This window comes from Hypanus sabinus, chromosome 1, assembly GCF_030144855.1.
Source record: "Hypanus sabinus isolate sHypSab1 chromosome 1, sHypSab1.hap1, whole genome shotgun sequence".
Taxonomy (NCBI): Eukaryota; Metazoa; Chordata; class Chondrichthyes; order Myliobatiformes; family Dasyatidae; genus Hypanus; species Hypanus sabinus.
The window spans coordinates 9025171-9046928 of record NC_082706.1 but is presented as its reverse complement, the minus strand read 5'-3'; the positions used below and the strand labels follow the sequence as shown (position 1 = coordinate 9046928).

Below are 21758 nucleotides of genomic sequence, written 5' to 3'. Positions count from 1 at the left end.
CCATCACAATGAGCCAAGGTACCCAGCCTGCTACCTCCTCAAGGGTCTTTGAATTCCCTTTCCCAGATGCATGGCATCTACACACCTCATAAGACATAGGATCAGAATTAGGCCAACCAGCGCATCCAGTCTGCTCACCATTCCATCATAGCTGATTCATTATCCCTCCCAACCCCATTCTCTTGCCTTCTCCCCATAACTTTTGACATCCTTACTAATCAAGAACCTATCAACCATCACAATACAACCAATGACTTGGCCTCTACAGCCATCTGTGGCAATGAGTTCCACAGATTCACCACCCTCTGGCTAAAGAAATTCCTCCTCATCTCTGTTCTAAATGGACGTCCCTGTATTCTGAGGGTGTGCCCCTTTGTCCTAGGCTCACCTACTGAAGGAAACACACTGTGGAAACCATTGCTTTTTTAAAATAATACTTTTAATAAGATTTGTATATCACACACAGGCGGAAAGCGATAAAGCAGCTAAACTAAGGGTTTCTCACTTTCCATTGGCTGAGTATTAGCACATTACCAATGTGATGTAATTGTTTTAATTATTGAGCCTATTAAGTAATTAATTTCTATCTAAGGAACTTTTTATCTTATCTATAAAAGTGATAGATTTTTAAAAAGTGCCATCTTTATTCTTTTGTCTTAGCATTAATTCCCTTCAGCATAATTTCTCAGTTCTTTAATTGTTTTGCTGAGTATTTGTACGCATGCTTGTACTCTTTAAAAAAAAATGAAATCTTGGAATTAAATCTGCTTGTTATTCCTGCCTGCCGGAAAAACCCTAAGGATCAGAAATTAAATGGATCCACTCCTCACGGATCAACAACATCCACTCTTTCTAGGCCTTTCAATATTCACTGGCATCATTCTCAATAATCATCTCTGGACCCTCTCTAATGCCAGTATATCTAATCTTGGATTCAACTGTCTCTACAGCACACTCCACAACAAAATGGAATATCCATACCCCATGGGATGCACATTGAAAAGAAAACAAGGTAGAAAATTGAAAAACATGATTTGGTAAGATGACTGAAGTAACACAAGAGAACAATTTTTTTCAAAAGTGTTGCCTCCTCAGAATTTTTTTTTGTTTGTGATACCCTGCTTGAAGCTGAACACAAATATAATGTTAGACTACACAGGAATTCGGAGAATGAGAAATTAACTTTTTTGAATATAATGTGTTTAATTTCATAACAGTGCTGACACTTTGCTGACAGTTCAACTAAGCTAAAAATGTTTTGTTGATGATTTTCTTCTGTACTCAGTGTCTGAGGTTTCTCGGTTAAGTGTCCAACAATAATCAGCCAGACTGATGGATTCCAGTTGCCCTGATCCCATTTCTCCATAACCGCAACGTCCTGGTGAAACCTTTCACTGTGCTCGTCACCGACAGCAGCAAGATTTACAGGGACGATGTCTAAATGGGAATGCAAGAAATGAATCTTTAGTGACATGTTGCACTTCCCGGTTGAAGCATGTTGTCAACCAGCTTCAGTACTTTGGTGCCCTGTAGTTGCCAAGAAAATTTTCAACAACATCCTTGAATACCTTACACGCGATTTTCCCTGGTTCCACTAAAAGTTCTTCAAATTGCCTGTCATTGATGACCTATTGGATTTGTGGGCCAATAAAAATATCTTCCCTAATGTTAGCATCAGTTATTCTGATTTGAATTATGAATTGAAATAACAAATATAGGCAATTTCAAAAAAAATGGTGCATGGTAGGCTTAGTTAAAAAGAATCTAGTGCTTTCCCAGTGTACATGATGAATAAACTCTTCTTGGGCTTCCATCCGAGGACAGGTATCAATTTTAACTGAAGTATGTATGACGGACTCTGCCATCTTCATCAAGGATGATGCCTGGGCACGGCTAGTCTGGTGGTATTTATACCCTTGCTGTCCGTCCCTCCTGAATTGTTCTGATTACTGATGCTTGCCTTATTATTTGCATGATTTGTTTCTTTTTTAACTTGTTTTTTTTCTGCCCTGTCCTTTGGGTGTTAGCCTTTTTTAAAAAAAGTTGTATTCTTGTGGGCCTCTTGTTTTGTGGGAGGCAAGTCTGGCAGCTCTTGGGCTGTATTCCCTGAAGTTCAGGAGAATGAGGGGGGATGAATGAGTGGAGAGCAGCCAGTGAGTGAGTGGGCCAGTGAAGAAGTGGAACTTTAAGGCTTTGGCTCCAGAGGCTTTGGCAAGAAGAGCTGAAGTACAAGCTTGCTCCCGGTGAGGTAAAGCCGGGTAAGTTTCTTTAATTAATCTAATTAACTTAGGAGTTGGTAATGAAGGCAGTAGATAGGGCAGTCCAGTGCTCCGATTGTAGGATGTGGGAAGCCAGGGACAACACAATTGCCTCTGATGACTACACCTGCAAAAGGTGCATCCAGCTGCAGCTCCTGTCAAATCGAATTAGGGAACTGGAGCAGGAGCTGGATGAACTTCGGATCATTCGGGAGCCAGAGGCAGTAATAGATTGGCGTTTCAGGGAGGCAGTCACCCCTAAAATTCAGGAGACAGGTAACCGGGTGACTGTCAGGAGAGGGAAGGGGAATAGACAGAAATAGCAGAGCATCCCTGTGGCTGTTCCCATCAACACCAAGTATACAGTTTTAGATACTGTTGGTGGGGACGACCTACCAGGGACAAGTTGCAGTGGTCACTTCTCTGGCACCGAGACTGGACCCTCAGCTCAGAAAGGAAGGAGAGAAAAGAGGAGAGCAATAGTGATAGGGGATTCAATAGTTAGGGGGACAGGTAGGAGGTTCTGTGGGAGAGATCGAGAATCCCAGATGGTCTGTTGCCTCCCTGATGCCAGCATCTGCAATATCTCTGATCCAGTTCTCGGTATTCTCAGGAGAGAGGGTGAGCAGCCAGATGTCGTGGTCCACGTGGGGACCAATGACATAGATAGGGGTAGGGATGAGGTCCTGAAGAAGGAATATAGGGAGTTAGGAAAGAAGTTAAAAAGCATGTTGCAACTCTACAAATCTCTGTTGAGACCACATTGGTCACCTCATTATAGGAAGGATGTGGAAACTATGAAGAGGGTGCAGAGGAGATGTACCAGGATTTTGCCTGGATTGGAAAACAAGTCTTATGAGGCAAGGTTAGCAGAGCTGGGACTTTGCTCTTTGGAGCATAGAAGGATGAGAGGGGACTTGATAGAGGTCTACAAGATTATGAGAGGCATAGATAGGGTGGATATACAGTACCAGTTTAGGGAGGGTAAAGTTAAGGGAGGGAAATTTAGGGGAGACATCAGGGATAAGTTTTTACACAGAGGGTTGTGGGTGCCTGGAATGACTTGCCAGGAATGGTGGTGGAGGCTAAAACATTAGGGGTATTTAAGAGCCTCTTGGACAGGCACATGGATGAAAGTAAAGTAGAGGGTTATGGGGTAGTGTGGGTTTAGTACTTTTTTTTAAGGAATATAGGGGTCGGCACAACATCAAGGGCTGAAGGGCCTGTACTGTGCTGTAGTATTCTAGTGCCTAAGATCTCATAGAAACATTCCAAATGTTAAAAGGCCTGAACAGATTAGATATGACGATTATTTCCCATGATAAAGGAGTCTAGGACAAGAGGGCACAACTATAGGATTGAGTGATGTACCTTTATATCAGAGATACGGAGAAATCACTTTAGTCAAAGGGTGGTAAATCTGTGGAATTTGTTGCCATGAGCAGCTGTGGAGGCCAAATCATTGGGTGTAATTAAGGCAGAGATAGATAAGTTCTTGATTAGCCAGGGCATCAAAGGATATGGGGAAAAGGCAGGGGAGTAGGGATGACTGGAAGAATTAGATCAGCCCACGACTGAATGGTGGAACAGACTTGATAGGCCGAATGGCCTACTTCTGCTCCTATATCTTATGGTCTTATGGTCTCTCAAGGTTGCATAATTTATATATACTTTATATAAATTATATATACACACACACACACACACACACACACTTTATACATTCTTTAATAATAAATGTACTTTTGAACTTTGAAATTTCATGGTGATTTTCATGATCAGCAACCCAAAATCCATAAGATACACCCAAAAGTATTCAGGAAGCAAAATCTTTGTTGTTCAGGGTAATTTAAGGAAATGGTAAACATATTTATGTAGTTTAGACTCTTTTTCCTCCCAGAAGGAAATATGTCTATTGATTTTCAGATTAAAACAATTATTAGAAGTAAATATTACTTCACTGCAATTTAGAAAGGCTACCTGTGAAAACCACAAACTTAAACAAAAGTTAAAATATTAGAAATGGTCAGCAAATTCTGTAAGAGATGGGGCTGGTCATCCTTGGGATACAAGTCCGCCAAGCGCTTCGAAAGTATTTGGCTACCATCATTTTGACCTATTAAAAATGTAAAAACTTGTTTTATCTGTCCCTGCCATGCAGCAGAACACTTAAGCAAGTGGAGGAAGAAGTCTGGAACAGAACCTTATAATCACCAGACAATGGGGCATTCACTTCAGTGGAAATATTCAAAGAGATTTTGATTCAATTTATTTGTCATAGATACACCGAAACATACAGTGAAATATGTCTTTTACGTCAATGGCCAACATAATCCAAAGATGCGTTGGGGCAACATAGCACGCCCACAATTTACTAATCCTAACCCTAACTCATACATCTTTGGAACATGGGAGGAAACCGGAGCCACTGGAGGAAATCCATACAGTCACAGAGACAATGTACTAACTCCTGACAGTGGTGGGAATTAAACCCCAGCAAAGATTGCAAAACAGAGAACAAGAAATTCATTCCTCAATGCTGGTGAATACAATGGAGTTTTGCAATTGAAAACAAGCTACAATCAAAGTTGAATAGTATGCAAAACATTAACATGACAGCCAGCAGGAAATTCAACCTCTGCCTTTCTGGCAGGCTTTTCATTAGCACTAGAAAACTTTACAGGGTCTTTCTTCTGTCCATTAGATCACTGGTGTTTGGGGTGGCAATGAACATTCCATCTCTGGCGGTGTTCATGCTTCCTTCATCGTGTCAGTAGCTTGGTTTTCACTACTGTCAGTCAGGCAAGTCCCAGGTGGAGACTCAGGAATACCATCGCTCTCAGATGTAGAAGATTTCTTCATCGCTGTTTCTGTAGCAATTTTGTGTGACCAGTCAGGGTTGTCAGCCCTAAGCTGAACCCCCGAACCTGAAGGACCGGTGGACCACTCTTAGTCTGGACTCTACCCTTTGATCTGTTTGGCATGGGTGACCCTACCAAGAGCCAAAGCATAAAGCCCTGAGTCCAGCCAACACAGCTCTCTGGCATGCAAGCCTTCAAACCCTACAACAAGATTATGGTGCTCTTGGAGGGTCCCTACAACATGTTAGAGTTCTATTCCTAATCCGAACAGTTCATAAAATGGAAATGAACAAAGGTAGTGTGTGGGAGAGTAATCGGGTGCAGGAAGAATGGCTTCACTGACTCAGTGAACAAGTGAGTCTAGTCAACACTCCCAGCTCAGCTTAGCTGATTTCTTGTGGCTTGGCTGCAGCGAGTGAAGGTAGATTAAAATGTTCTGTTCCCAACACGCAGAAGATGCCTGCAGCCTCACAGCAGCCAGTAAATCCAGTCTCCCAAACTCTCACATGTATACATGTTCTGCCCATAAGCTGAGCATCTGTAACCTGGGAGGACCTGCATTCTAGTGTAAAACATCTCACAAATGATATCAACAATTGTGCGTTCTCCAACACTGATCTTCAGCCACACTATTCCAACAAAAGGTATTTGCTATTTACTTATAGAACCACCATTTTTTTACAGAATGATACTGAAGAACTGGCAAGATAGGCAGAACATTAGCAGATAGAATTTAATCCTAAAAATTTTTGGAGGACTAATAAAGCTAGGATAAACACACTAACTGGTGAGTGCTAAGGGAAGAGTGGTGTTCCCTATAAGTCCAAAGTTCAAAGTAAATGGACTATCAAAGTAGGTATATCGGCTTGACAACGTACAAGTTAGAATGTGATAGATCTAGATGAAGGTGATACCTATCAGCTTCTAGCTTGCACTCTTTCCTCTCTCCCCACCTTCCTATTCTAGCAGATGCTTCCTTCCTTTCCAGTCCTGATGAAGGGTTGAAATATCAACTCTTTACTTCCTCTCCATAGATGCTGCCTGGCCAAGTTCCTCCAGCCTTTCGTGTGTGTTTCTCTGGATTTCCAGCATCTGCAGAACCTCTTGTGTTTAACTACATTAGAGGACATCTGGAGTGTACATTCATCTTAGCCACACTGTAGAAAGGGTGTGATTGCAAGAAGACTAAGAAAGAAAGGACACTCTTACTAATCAAGAACCTATCAAACTCCGCTTTAAATAAACCCAATGACCTGGCCTGTACACACCATCTATGGCAATGAATTCCACAGGTTCATCACCCTCTGGCGAAAGAAATTCCTCCTCGTCTCTAGGCTTCCTTGAATTCTGAGACTGTACCCTTTGGTCCTAGGCTCCACCACTACAAGTAACATCCTCTCCACATACACTCTATCTAGGCCTATCGATACTGGATCACTTTCAATGAGATCCCCCTCATTCTCCTAAACTCCATTGAGTACAGACCCAAGCCATCAAATGCTTGTCATACATTAACCCTTTCATTCCAGGATCATTCTCATGAACCTCCTCTGGACCACTTCCAATGTCAGCACAATCGTTCTTAGATAAGGGTTAGATAAGGCCTAAAATGTTTCAATATCAACCTGAAGGAACTATTTTTACCAGTACAACATACTGTAGATCCCCCTGCCCCTTGGTCATACTCAATTCCAGGTACGGTAAGGCTCCAATAATCCAAAATCCTGATGGTCAAGCATCCACTCATTCATTAGTCCTGAATGTGAGTCAGGGATCTGGAATATATGTGGAGTCAGAGGCTTAGACATTGGGCAGGAGCCAGAGTTAGGAATCTAGGAGTCGGAAACAAACGGCAGGTCTTTGGCCAGAACCAGAGCCTGCAGGGCTTGTATATTTTCTGCTCCCTTTAACTCAGTGTATTTGCTGGTAAATTTTATTATACTATTTAGTACCGTGTCTGTGTGTATTGTATTTTGTTTATTATGGGTAATCTGTCATGTGGATTGATCCATGGTAGAACAAATGAGTAGGGTTATGTATTCTTGCTTTGTCTGAGCTCCGTTTAATCTAGTTGAGAAGGAGAGACTGCATATTTCACTTAGTTACTCCCTTATCTAAGAAAGGGTGTGCTGACATTGGATAGGGTTCAAAGGAGGTTCATGAAACTGATCCAGGATTGAAAATCTTGTCACATGAAGAGTGTTTGATGGCACTGGGCCTCTACTCACTGGAATTCAGAAGAATTGGGGGTGATTTTATTGAAACCTACTGAATGCTGAAAGGCATTGATAGAGTGAATGTGGAGAGGGAGTCTAAGGCCAGAAGACACGCTTCAAAATTGAGGGGTGTCCTTTCAGAATGGAGATGAAGAGGAATTTCTTCAACCAGAGTGTGGTGAAGCTGTGGAATTCATTGTCACGGGCAGCTGTGGAGGCCAAGTCATTGGGTATATTTAAAGTAGAGGTTGATAGCTTCTTGATCAGTCAGGGCATGAAGGGATACAGGGAGAAGGCAGGAGATTGGGGCTGAGAGGGAAAATGGATCAGTCATGATGGAGTGGTGGAGCAGACTTGATGGGCCAAATGGCCTAATTCTGCTCCTATATCTTATGGTCTTATTTTACTTATTTTGTTGTTTTGCTTTATTTCTAATATCACTAAAAGATAACTTGTCTTTGATGGTTTCATAATAATGGATCAAACATACTTTTTTTCCAGTTGGAACTTAGATAATTTGGAAGCGCACTATACAGTGTCAACTCCGTATTCAGTCTCTCAGCAGTTTTGATTTGTTTTCAAGTAACCACTACACAAGTGAAAAGCAGTGAAATAATCTGGAAGTTCCACTAGTCCCAAACTACCAAAGTCCAATAGGTACCAGATTACCAGAGTTTCAATGTAACATTAATTTCTGGTTGTAGACTCCCACTGTCTCATGATTCTGGTCAAGATGGCGCTATGCTGTGGTCTCCTTTGAGGTTGTAACTCAGACTTATTCATAAGGATGGATTTGTGGGCTGCCGCCAGCTCATTCTTTGGTTTCGTTAGTTGTTAAGACAAGTGATGCATTGCATTGTATGCTTTGATGTGCACGTGATAAATGAGTCTGAATGTGAATTTGGAGTCTCCGTCAAAACAGCTCCCGTTATATCACAGGCTGAACGCTACAGTCGTTATGAAGACGTTTCAAAGGAGGTTCATGAAAAGGCTTGTCATATGAGTGTTTGATGGGTCTGGCCTCTGCTCACTGGAACTCAGAAGAATGAGGGGTGACCTAATTGAAACCTATTAAATAGTGAAAAGGCTTGATAGAGTGGATGTGAAGAGGATGCTTTCTATGGAGCGGGAGTCTTAAGACTAGCGGACACAGCCTCAGAAAAGACGGGCATCCCTTTAGAATGGGTATATAGAGGAATTTCTTTAGCCAGATAGTGGTGAATCTGTGGAGCTCATTGCCACAAGCAGCTGTGGAGGCCAAGTCACTGGGTATATTTAAGGCAGAGGTTGATAGATTTTGATTGGTCAGGGCATGAAGAGATACAGGGAGAAGGCAGGAGATTGGGGCTGAGAGGGAAAATGGATCAGCCACAATGGGATAGAGGAGCAGATTCAATGGGCTAATTCTGCTCCTATATCTTATGGTCTTATATTTCCAGTGAATAATATCCTTTGGGACTAGTTACTCAATTGATTTTTATATTGCTGATCCATAGGTTTAGCTGCCCTTTTGCTTAAAGCATGTACAATGCACCAAGGAGGAAAGCCCTACCAGACAAACACAGTTGCACTAATAAATAAGAGAGTAGTTTTCTACCCTTGTGCATACTGATCATTTTAGCACAAAAATCCACCACATCCATGCCAATTTTTGGCCCATCTACATTACTCCCATTAGGACTGTACTCTTCAATGCCTTGCCTGTTTAACTGTGTGTCTAAATGCCTCGTGATTCCATCACCCCCTGCCACCCTGCCCCCAGCAGGGCGTTCCAGATTTCAACCACCCTGAGTAAGAGTCCTACCCCTTAAATCCCCGGTAAAAATGTCCTTCCTTCACACTCAACCTGCTTCCTCGGTTTTCAATACACTTACCATTAGGAACAGATTTTGGCCATCTACCCAACCCATTCCTCTTGCAATATCACATACACACTTCTATCAGCTGCAGAACTTTCACATCAGGCCAGCTTTCCGTCAACATCTTCTGGGAAGGTTAGTCTCATGATGTCCTGCTTCCAACTCAAGAGTCCAGAGATAGGGTTGGATTTGGGAGATGCAGGAAGGGATTAACTTAAGGAACTGTCTTGAGAGAATGAGAAAGACTGTGAGAAAGTAGATAGAATGTTTATTGTGGTATGATTACACCCACTTCACAACATCAACGTTTGAAGTAAATTTATTATCAAAGTACATATATGTCACCCTGAGGTCCATTTCCTTGTGGCCATTCACTGTAGAAATGAAAATGAAATCAATGAAAAACTACACACAAACAACCAACGTGCAACAGAAGGCAAACTATGCAAATACAAAATAAAGTAATAATGATAATAATAAAAAATAAATAAATAATATTATTGAGAACATGAATATAAAGAGCAGTGCTAACCAAAAGGCTGGAGTGTTTACTGACATCCAGAAGCTTCCCCTTCGGTGGTCAGAGCTATCATCCGCTTCCAGCAGGCTTCAACCATACCAGTGCCTGTGAGGAGATGAATCTCAAGGTTGTATAAAGTATACATTCTTTGATAATAAATGAACTTTGTCTCAGAAGAATATGGTAACCTGCCTCAATGACAATTCAGTGATGAAGTGTTTTGAGAGGTTGGTCATGAAACATACCAACTCCTGTCTGAGGAGCACGTGAATATGCATATAGATCTAAATCTGCACACAATTATATTGTCAAAAGGATTTATAGACCAGCCGCAGGAAAGAACAAACCATATCTCATAACATCTTACAGTACTATAATCATCGAATCACATGATCCCACAAAATGAAAACATTTTAATTGAATCTATCTTGTAATAAGTGTGCTGATTATAACTGAAAGTTAAGCATTTTTCCATTTGTTCGTATTTTGTTCTTGGTTGAATAAAACAGTGCCTGAGAAAGCAATGTTTGAATCCTCGGGATCACTAGCTTGTCTGGAAGGATTTGACCAGACTTCCTCTACAAAGAACAACAGTTTTTTAATCTCCACAGGGTTACCTCAGAAGACAAAATATCATGAGCATGCTCAGCAAAACAAACCGCCAAAACTCCAAATGTGGTCACAGAAATAGGAGAAACAGGAGGTTTTAAACAGTAATAAACTTAGAAGTACGGCAGAGGCCAAGATTCAAATTTATTTACCAGGTGTACATTGGTTCACCGTGTATTTCGGTGTACATGTTATAAGTAAATTTCAAATCTGAAATCTGTAACGAACTCCATTCCCCCCTGCCACCCATGCACATACACAGTTCCCCAACCCAGGACAAGAAGCCATCTTCAGCCTTCAGCCTCCAGCAGACCCAAACTTGCAGACTTCGTACCTTCAACTTCACCAGCGTACTCACTGAGACTTGCAAGATTGGGCTCCGGCTTACGGGCCTCCACATCCAGACTTCTGATTTAACATTCAGGTTTCATTCCTCGTTATCAATGCCAAGTCTCTGGTCTCATCGATTTGCAAGCACAGGGAGGGAGAGTTACTAGACCTTGTTTTTCTTGCCCGCACAGAACTCAGACTTCAGAACCTGCCAACATCTCCGTGTCCTGGGGAGTGTGGGGAGCCCATCAGCCTTTGTCCACCAGCCCAATATCTGACCATGAAATCTCACATCGCTAGACTTTGAATGTGGAGCAGAGGCTTAGACACCAGACTGAACAATAATTTCCCCTAAATCCCTGACCCCAAGCCTTCATGTGACTCCCAACTTCCCTCTCTGTCCCCAAACCTTCATGTGACTCTAACTTCCCTCTCTGTCCCCAAAACCAGTACTAAAACAAATCAAGCAAAGTAAAAACCGCAACATTTAATTAATTATTTTTTTTGTTTGTTTTTAAGCACATAAATGTCCATCATGTAACTGGTAAGATCACTGAACCACAGGCATAAATTGCAACAGTTTGGTTGCATTATTAATGGCATAGGTTCTAAATTATTCCAACTAAATGCTCAGGGACAATAGAGATGGAAAGAGTTTGGGCATACAGCTGCTGTATTGATTAAGAATGATGTCACAATTAAAATTAGGTGGAAAAATTAGCTTGTTCTCAAGACTAGATCTATATGACAATTTGAGAGAGGGAGCTGAAACCTTATTGACGGACTCTTAAACTATGGCTCCAAGCAGTAAGAATATCAATAAGATGATTCCTTTCTCATGTATCTACATATTTACAAAGAGCATATTTGCAAAAATAAGAAAATATACACAGTGGCCTCTTGATGAGGTACGTTTGTTTGTTAATGCAATTATCTAATCAGCCAATCGTGGCAGCAACTCAATGCATAAAAGCATGCAGACATGGTCAAGAGGTTCGGTTGTTGTTCAGACCAACCATCAGAGTGGGGGAGAAATGAGATCTGAGTGACTTTGACTGTGGAATAATTGTTGGTGTCAGCAGGGGTGTTTAGACTATCTCAGAAGCTGTTGATCTCCTGGGATTGTCACACACAACAGTCTCTAAGAGTTACAGAGACTGGTGTGAAAAACAAAGTAAAACATCCAGTGAGAAGCAATTCTGTGGGTGAAAGCACCTTGTTAATATGGGAGGTCAGGGGAAAATGGCCAGACTGGTTCAAGCTGACAGAAAAGTGACAGTATCTCAAATAACCGTGTGTTACAATAGTGGTGTGCAGAAGAGCATCTCTGAATGCACATCATGTCAAACCTTGAAAGTGGCTGGGCCACAGCAGCAGAAGACCACACCAGGTAGAAAAGATGTACCTAATAAAGTGGGCACTCAGTAGATATCATTGGATGGGTGAAAAAGAAATTTGAAGTGTTAGAAGAGTACAGTAGATATCATGCACATTTTACCATTCAGTAATGTTCAATAGAGAGCCTCCTGTTAGAATACAGGAAATGCATATTCAGCAGGTATGGCAGACTCCAGTATAATAGGGCTGGTCCTCAGTCCCAGGTGTGATCATTGCCAAACACATTATGAACCCACATCTAAAATCCAAATCTACAACTAAATCCAGTGACCCTCTAATGACAAGTCAGCAAAGACCAGATTTCAAGGCCCAGTGTTTGGGATCTCATCATCGGCAAGTTTGGACTTCAAGAGGTTGGAGGCCTGTCATTGGCAAGTCTAGAGTTCAAGGCCTGCAGGTTGAAGTCCTGTCATCGGCAAGTCTGGAGTTCATAGCTTAGCCCTCGAGGTCCCATCATTGGCAGGTCTGGAGTTCAAGACCTAGTGTTTGGGGTCTCGTCATCAGCAAGTCTGGATTTCAAGGCCTGCATTGTTATCAGCAAAACCTGAGTTGATACCAATGATCGAAGCCTGAGGGATAATCAAAAGTTGAGACCTAATGGCCAAAGATCCAATCTATGAGTCCATTGGGGAAGTTGAAAGTTCAATGTCTGTGAGTCAGAGTCCACTGAAAGCCCAATGATGGCCTGTACTGGGGTTAGAGGACTTCTGTACACATGTGCACAGGTTGTATTATGTTTTCTAACTTCAAAATATTAAACTATTTCAAAGAAACTCATGAGAACCTGAAATTATGAGTGCAGTTTCGGGTTTTACTTTAAGTGAGATGTGTATCACATGGTAATATGACATATGCAATTAACATATTTTTACGTATAACCTATTAATTAATTATTTAAATAAACAAGAATGCTTAATCAAATAATATATATATATCAGATTACTCTAATTATTATTGAAATATTAAACACGCAAGCATCAGGACACTTAGTTTGTTGTTTTGTTGCTGTTCTTCTGTTGTTGTCCTGCTGAACATGGCTTGCTATGTTGGTGCCAGAATGTGCAGTGACACTTGCAGGCTGCCCCCAGCACATCCTTGATTCGTGTTGGTTGCTAACACAAATGATGCATTGTGCTGTATGTTGTGATGTGCGATCATGTGATAAATAAATAATTGAATCTGAATCTGAACCTGCACCAAGGACAGCAGAGTAGTTTGAAGCCAGATTATCACAATAGTGAGTGTCTTCAAGCTCCTGTGCCTCCTCCTTGATGGTTGTAATGAGAAGAGGGCATGTCCTGGGTGGTGGGGGTCCTTAATGATGGATGTTGCCTTCTTGAGAGATCAACTTTTGAAGATGCTATCGATGGTGGGGAGGCTGGTGCCTGCTGAGGTTACAACCCTCTGCACCATCTTTTATCCTGTGCAATGGCCCTTCCACACCAGGTGAGGATGCAACCAGTCAGAATACTCTCCACGGTCCATCTTTAGAAATTTGCAAGACATACCAAATCCCCTCAAACTTCCAATAAAGAACAGGTGTTAGTGTGCTTTTGTAACTTTATCGATATGTTGAGCCTTGGCTAAATCTTCAGAGATGGTCTCACCCAGGAAAGATTAGGAATGATTCCAAGATGGTCAGTATTGTTTCACAGACTTCCATAGTAAATCTGAACGAAATACTTCCTTAAGATTTTAGCCACTTTAAAGAACTCTAGATATTTTAAGAGGTTGGCAGGTAATGTTCAAACTAAGCTGTGCACGTGCTCACATCTTTTGCTACCAGCACACAAAGGAATTTAAACTGCGCACAATAAGTTGTCAGCCTCTGCCTCATTGGCATGTTAAGTACATTGTATGATCGTACACAATCACATTTCCTTTCTGGTTTCTGATGCGGATGGTGTTGACAACGTGGAGTTTGTGATGAGTTGTCTGCAGATTTTAGAACTGGCTTATTTATACTTATTAAGAAATTATTGATTCACTGTGTCGAATTCCAAAGAAGCAAAGGGCATAAAGCGCAAAAGAACTGCTAGTTCATTTAAAGCGAACTAATTTAATGAAATAGTAGAAACTGCTACGTCGAAAACTCATGAGGTCAGGAATGTGCAGCTATGAGAAATTTTTATGTACAATACAGAAACTGATGTTACCTGTGTGTATTGTTGTGATGCAAAAGTTATTGGAGAATTTGTAAGTGGGAAGAAGTGGAGTGATATTTGGAAACTTGGCTTTTTAAAACATCATTTAGTAAGCAAATCACATATGGACGGTGTGCAAAAGCTCTAGCAAGAAAATCCTTCATTACTTGCTGCAGGCCTGCTGTGTATGTTTTGTGAAAATGAAAATGATCAAACCCTGAGGAGATCAAAGTTCTTTCTGACAGTATTTTGCTAGCTGTTAAAATGAATACCTCTATATATAAAGTTCAATGTGCACATTTTATTGTCACTGGGCTAAAAATTGCAAAGCACAAGATTTTTGCTCACACTGGTCATTACAACTTAGAAGGAACATTGGTAGGGGGTGAAGATATGTCTCTACTAGAGGAGGTGTTAGGCACATTTTCCCTCTGCTAGTCTGCAAGTCACCCTAGGGCGAGGTGTAGCACCTGCTTACACCCCACAATCCAGGTCATGTAAAGCAATGGGAGCAGGTGGTGCACAGTCATATGAGCAGTAGGTAAATATCACAAGTTCTGGTTATGTGACCACTGACTATGATCACTCACATCGTATGAAATGACACATAATGATGATGATCAGATACTTTAAAGCAGTATAAAATTGCAACAGTGTGTAGAAATCAAGTAACTTACCCACATGTTGCCCATGATGATATAAAGGGAGTGGGTCCATATAAATACCACAGGACTTTAGTTGGTGTAATGGCATTCACAGGCAAAGCTCTCCTCACCACTGACCACATCTACAAGGCGTGCTGCCACATTGCACCATCCATCAAGGGCCCCCACCATCCACGCCATGCTCTCTTCTTACTGCTGCCATTGGGAAGGAGGTACAGAAGCCATAGGTCCCACCCCACCAGGTTCAGGAGCAGTTATTACTCTTAACAATTAGACTCCTAAACCACTCACCAACCTCTATTCTGAACTGATTGTACAACCTGCAGACTCACTTTCAAGGACTCAACTCATGTTCTTATCATTTATTTATGTGTTTTCCCAGCTCACCTTCTTTTACTTATTGGCTGTTCGTTAGTCTTTGCTAGGTTTTTCATTGATTCTACTGTGTTTCTTTGTTCTACTGTGAACAGGGTAGTATACAGGTGACATATATGTTCTTCAATAATAAATTTACTTTGAACTTTGCTGCTCCGGTCCAGTGGTGCTCGCAGAGCTGATGTTTATCTTTCTACTTCACACAGTATATTCACTTCAAGCTGCAGGTTGTACACATACTAATGGCCTCATTTACTAATACTAATGCTTCCGTCTGGTAGGCGCTTCAGATCCCTCCAGACTAAGACTAATAGGCACTGGAGGAGTTTTTTCCCTACTGTGGTCACTTTGCTGAACAGTTAACTGCTGGTTAACTGTCGGCTAACTATTACTTGGATTGCACCACTTGTATGTATAATCTATATTTTCATTTATATTTATCATTATTACTGTTATGAGCAGAGAGACAACATCTGCCGGAAGTAAATTCCTTGTATGTGCACAGGTACTTGGCGATTAAAGTCTGATTCTGATTCTGATTCTGATTTACAGGACTCAGATGCAAATCATTCCATAGCCACACTTGTACACACTGAATGCTGTTTCTATACTCATTTATAGTTGAGGGATGTTCTACCCCAGGTCATCTGATGGGATGCTGACAAGAATGGGCTCATTATTGGTCTTGAATCTGATTCATAGAATATAGAACATACAACTTTATCAACTAAGCTAATCCCTCCAATTCCTGTTCATGTGCTCGTCTAAATGTGTCTTAAATATCGCAATCGTACCTGCCCCCACCTATTTTCCAACAGACTCCAGATTCCTACCATTCTTCCCTTCTGCATGGAGGTTCCTCAATGGACAAAGAACCAACCCGTGAATCCTACTCACTATTTTAGCTCTCTTTTTGCACTATGTATTTAATGGAAGTTTTTATATACATATTTTGTATTGTTAATTTGTAGTTTTTTTGTATGTTTTGGACCTGCACTGCCACCACATAACAACACATTTCATGACATACATCAGTAATACTAAACCTAATTCTGATATTGTTTCTATGTGAAAAAAACACCTTATAAATCTCCCTTAAAATGTTTCACTCTAGTATTTCAAAGTCAAAAGAAATTCATTATCAAAGTATGTATATATCACCATATTCTGCCTTGAGATTTATTTTCTTGCAGGTATTTACATTTTGACAAGCATTTGATGTCCATCCTGGGAACAGACACTGTCTATCTTTCTCATTGCTTTATGACCAGGTCTCCCTTAACTTCCGACGCTCCAGAGAAAGCAACCCATGTCTGTCGAACCACTCCTTGTATCCACTACTCTCTAGTCCAGGCAATATCTTGGTCAACCTCTTTCAAAGCCTCCACATACTTTCTGTAAGATGGCAGCCAGAGCTGCACACAATACTCATTCCAAAACTGCTCACCAATACTCACGGTAGCATAGCAGTTGTTGTTGTTGTTGTTCCTTTCCGCGCCCTGTGGCGTATTGGGCGGCAACCCTGCCGCTTCTTTTGTATTTTTGTCCTTTTACGGGGCCGAGTCACTAGCTCAAAGCTCAACCCAGCATGGATGGAAAGTGTGCAAGGAGCCGGCTGGATTCAAAACTGGGACCACTCACCTGGGAGTCCGTGCCGATGTCACTACACCACTGGCTAGCTAGTGTAGCGGTTCCTGCAATGCTATTACAGTTTGGGGCATCCTGGAGCTCAGGGTTCAACTCCAGTGCTGTCTGTAAGGAATTTGTACGTTAGGTGGGTTTCCTCCGGGTGCTCCGGTTTCTTCCCACAGTCCAAAGACGTTCCAGTTAGTAGGTTAATTGGTCATTGGAAATTGTCCTGTGATTAGGCTAACACTAAATACTGTAGGTGATTTGCTGGGTGATGTGGCTCGTTCTGCACAGTATCTTTAAATAAAAGAATGGAAAGTAACATATATCATCAGAGATCCCCACCATCCAGGCCGAGCTGCTTTCTCACTGCTACCATCAGGTAAAAGGTACAAGCGCCTCAGGACTCACACCACCAGGTTCGAGAACAGTAACTACTCCTCAACCATCTGACTCTTGAATAGAAGGGAATGGGGGGGGGGGGGGGGCTCACTTGCTGCATCGTTGAAATGATCCACAACCAATGATCTCACTTTGTTGTTGTTGTGTGTGGTCGACTCATGGTGACTCTATGGATGGTGTAGTTGTCCGTAGGATTTTCATGGCTAGATATGGAAGTATATTGCCAGGACTTACTTCCACGCAGATACCGGGACCTGGCCAGATTCGAAATCCGAACCACCCGCCCAGAAGTCCAACGCTGATGCCATTACACCACTGGCCAGCCCGAACTTACTTTAAGGATTTTTTATCTCATGTTCTTATTATTTATTGCTATTTATGTATTTTTGCATATGCAAAGTTTGTTGTCTTCTGCACTCTGGTGATCTTTCATTGATCCTAAACATAGAAACATAAAAAACCTACAGCACAATACAGGTCCTCCGGCCCACAAAGTTGTAGTTACTATTCTTACTAAGAAAATGAATCTCAGGGTTATGGTGGCAAATATGTACTTTGATAATAAAACTTACTTTGAACTTTGAAATAAAATCCTGCTAAAGCAGTCCAACAAAATTTTGTACAGATGCAACAAGACTTCCCAGTTCTTTTATACATCCCTTTGATCAATGAGGCAAACACATCTTCTTTACCACCCTATCTACCCATGATGGCACTTTCAGGGCATAATGGATTCGTTATTTTTCACTGCACACACTTACTCCACATTGAATATTTATGTGATGACATAGGGCAGGTATGAAACCAACCCTTATGAAGGAACATGTGCCTACTTACATGTTATGTTGACACTCCCCTCTATGTTACTAATGTTACTAACCTTGGTATCAACTAACTACCAACTGTAACTCCCCTTCTATCTCAAACCCACCCATAATTTTTAGTATTACTTTGCTAAATACTGTATTTAGTGATGCCCGAAATAAACTGGACTGCTTTTACAAAGATTATTTTTAATGCACAAATTATATAATCAATAGGAAGAAAATTGTGTAGGGCAGGCTGGTAAAATTAAAGGTGTCCTATTATATAAAGTGGCTGGTAGGTAAATACCAAGGGGTTGGGGGGTGAATACCAGAGGGTTTGGGTACATAGGTGAAGAGAGAGGTAGGTAAGTAGTGAAGGAAGGGTAAAATAACTAGAATGGAATTATACCTCGGCATAGAAAAGGTGGGAGGAGATGGATAAGCTGAAAATTATCAAAGGACATTATCCAAGGAAGCTGGTTGTTGATAGCCTCCCTCATTGTCCACTATGCCCTGATCTTGGTGTCATCTGCAAACTTGTTGGTCAAATTTACCACATTATGATCCAGATCCTTGATATAGGTAACAAACAGCAATGAAACCATCACTGATCCCTGCAGCACACCACTGGTCACAGGCAGCCAGTCAGAGAGGCAACCATCAAGAAGCCAATGTCCAATCCAATTGACTACCTCACCCTGAGTGGCAAGCAACTGAGCCTCCCATGCGCAACCTTGTCAAAGACCTTGCTAATATCCATGTAGACAGTATCCACTGCCTTTCTTTCATCAACTTTCCTGGTAACCTCCTTGAAAAAACTGAACAAGTTTGGTTAGACATGACCTACCACACACAAAGCCATGCTGACTATCCCTAATCAGTCTCTGTCTATTTAAGTACTTATCAATCTGGTTCCTTTGAATATCTTCCAATAACATTCCCACTATTGACATTAAGCGTACCGGCCTATAATTTCCTGGTTTATTCTTAGAGCCTTTCTTAAACAACAGAACAATATTGGTTATCCTCCAATCCTCTGGCACCTCACCCACAGCTAAGGATAATTTAATTATGTTTGCTAGAGCCCCTACAATTTCTGCCTTCAACTCCTGCAAGGTCCAAGGAAATACCTGTCAGGCCCTTTATTTGCTTCAAGAGAGCAAGCCCTCCTCTCTAATCCACTTACCTCACTGCTGTTTTGCCTCAGTTCTAGACTCTGTCGGTGTCTTGAGTAAATACATTCAAAAATTCATTTAAGATACCCCCCCCCCCACCAGTTCGTTTGGTTCCATTCACGCATGGCCACGCAGATCTGCAAGAGGACCAATTTTGTCCCTCGTTACCCTTTTGCTCTTGAAACTGTATACCTGTAGAAGTCCTAAGGATTCTCCTTCAACTTGTCTGCTAGAGCAGCCTCATGCTTTTTTTTAGCCCTCCTGCTTTCCCTCTTAGTGTTCCCCAGCATTTCTTATACTCCTCTAGTAGCTCATTAATTCCTTGCTGCCTTTACCAGTTATACACCTTTTTCTTCCTAACCGGGGACTCAGTATCTTCTGAAAACTAAGGTTCCCTAGACCTGTTAGTCTTGCCTTTTATTCTGACAGGAACATGCAAATCTGTACACTCAAAGTTTCACCCTTGACAGCCTCTCACTCACCAAGCACAGCTTTGCCAGAAAACAACCTGCCCCAATTCGCACTTGCCAAATCCCTTATGATGCCATCAAAATGAGCCCTTCTCCAATTAGGGACCTCAAACTGAAGACCAGACCTATCCTCCATAACTCTTTTGAAACTAATGTATTAATGATCCCGAGATCCAACGTGTTCCCCTGCACACGCTTCAGTCACCTGCCCGGTCTCATTCCCTGCTAGGAGGTCTAGTATTGTGCTTTGTACCGACCTGTTTAGTGCTGTATCTGTGATTTTATGATCTCTGGCCGCTGGTCACATTCTGACCTGATTTTTTTTTAGCCATTTACCAACTGTAGAAGCCTGTTCTTGCCTTTCACAATATCACTGCTTTAATCTTTCTTTTATTTTGATTATAGTGACATGATTTTTTTTTAAATCACACCGGAAGGGTGGCGGGGCTGCTTTTTAAAGATTAGGAATGCCTGAATACAGACATTTTAAATGTACCTATATATTATCATATGATTTACTAATGACAAAATGAAAAGCCATTAACCATTCTAATTCCTACATTAAATAGATTCCTTTCAATCATCCTTCCGTGGGCATCTAAAAGATTTCGGATATAACGATTGGATGTTTATTTGGATGCAAAAAAAACACATCCATTCGCGTGTATTGGTCTTAATTTTAATTAGGCGCTGCTGCTACCCTTTAAAAAATCGCCTTTGATACTCCCAACGATGTCTGACGGTAATCTACAGACAGGATGATATCGGTAATTATTTAATGACGCTGAGGGAAAACACGTTACAATGTGTTTTTTTTTGTGTGTATGCATGGTTACAAAACTCTAGAAGACTGATCGCTTCGAGCTTCCAATTGTTCAATCGAACCGCACCTTGGTGTCTTGCTTTATGTGCAGTACTCACAGAAAGGTAATTTGATCGGTGTAGCTAGCGACCACCATGTTTGAACGAAAGTTGATGTTCTGTTCACTTGTATAATGGGTGGATTTCTTTTTTTTTTCGAATCTTAAAGTAAGCAGCCAAAGATTCTTGGTAATAGGTACTTAAGAGGTAAAGGGTGGGAATTATAGCTACAATTGCGATCGTTTTGCTCGCCCCACATGTCAATGTCTCGCTTTGATACTTCGCGTGGTTCGTTGATAACTTGGTTGCCGGCGCCGGGAGTCACGTGATGCCGGAGCGCTCATCCTCATTGGGCCACTTTGTGGAGAGAGGGTGGCGAGATGGAATTTGTTTTAATCTCACTAATAATGCAAATTTCGTCTTGTTTTTGGTTCGGCTCTACACACTGATACGTTAGTTTTATGCATTGTGTAGATAGTTCGATCTTAGAAATTGATGTGACCTTGGAAACATTAATAAAAGCCGTAAAACATGCCCAAAAAAATCACACCAAAGCGATCGAGCCCATTTCAACCGGAACATATCATGCAGTAACTGAACAGCGAATTTGTATTATTCCCGTCAAAGTGGTTACTAAATCTAGTTTATGCCACTAATATAACATCCAGGTATCACCGGTTGTCCAAGTCTTTATTTTAAAAAAAAGTCAGCCATACCACACGCACAGCTGGTGCCAACCACGTAACATAAGGGATTCGCTGCCTTTTAATGCCATGGACCCCAACCATTGCCTGAGAGGTCCAAGGATCCCAGGTTGGGAACCCCTACGTAACGTCAATTCTATCTTCTCCACATTTCCGCCAACTTCCTCCCGACCCAGTTCATTTTCTATCCATTGTGTACACTAGCGCCATTTTACCAAGTTGGTTATGTTAATTTCAGACCGCTGGGAGTCGGTTTTGTCTTGCTCGACAGCGGCTTTACCCTTGCAGACCCAAACCTCCGGACCGGTATTATTCCCTGATTTCTTTGTCAGGTTAGGTCACATAGTAAGGTGCACAAATCTGTTTAGTTTGTTTGATGGTAATTAGCAGCTGCAGCTTTGATGTACAGTAGCTATCCAACATAATGATGGATGCCTCCTTGAAGATGTCTTGGATACTGCAGAAGCTAGGATGCT

General features: G+C 41.5%; 2 long non-coding RNA genes across 2 annotated transcripts in view; one reads left to right on the top strand and one right to left on the bottom strand.

Moving 5' to 3' along the window:
* LOC132391197 (uncharacterized) overlaps nt 1-1436 on the top strand; it is a 19271-nt gene extending 17835 nt beyond the window's left edge. Inside the window, exons 2-3 of the long non-coding RNA XR_009511119.1 lie at nt 951-1037; nt 1286-1436. This is a non-coding gene — a long non-coding RNA (uncharacterized LOC132391197). The remainder of the gene's footprint in view (nt 1-950; nt 1038-1285) is intronic.
* The window catches only part of LOC132391194 (uncharacterized), a 26875-nt gene extending 5117 nt beyond the window's left edge, over nt 1-21758 (bottom strand). The window contains exon 1 of the long non-coding RNA XR_009511118.1: nt 20639-21758. This is a non-coding gene — a long non-coding RNA (uncharacterized LOC132391194). The remainder of the gene's footprint in view (nt 1-20638) is intronic.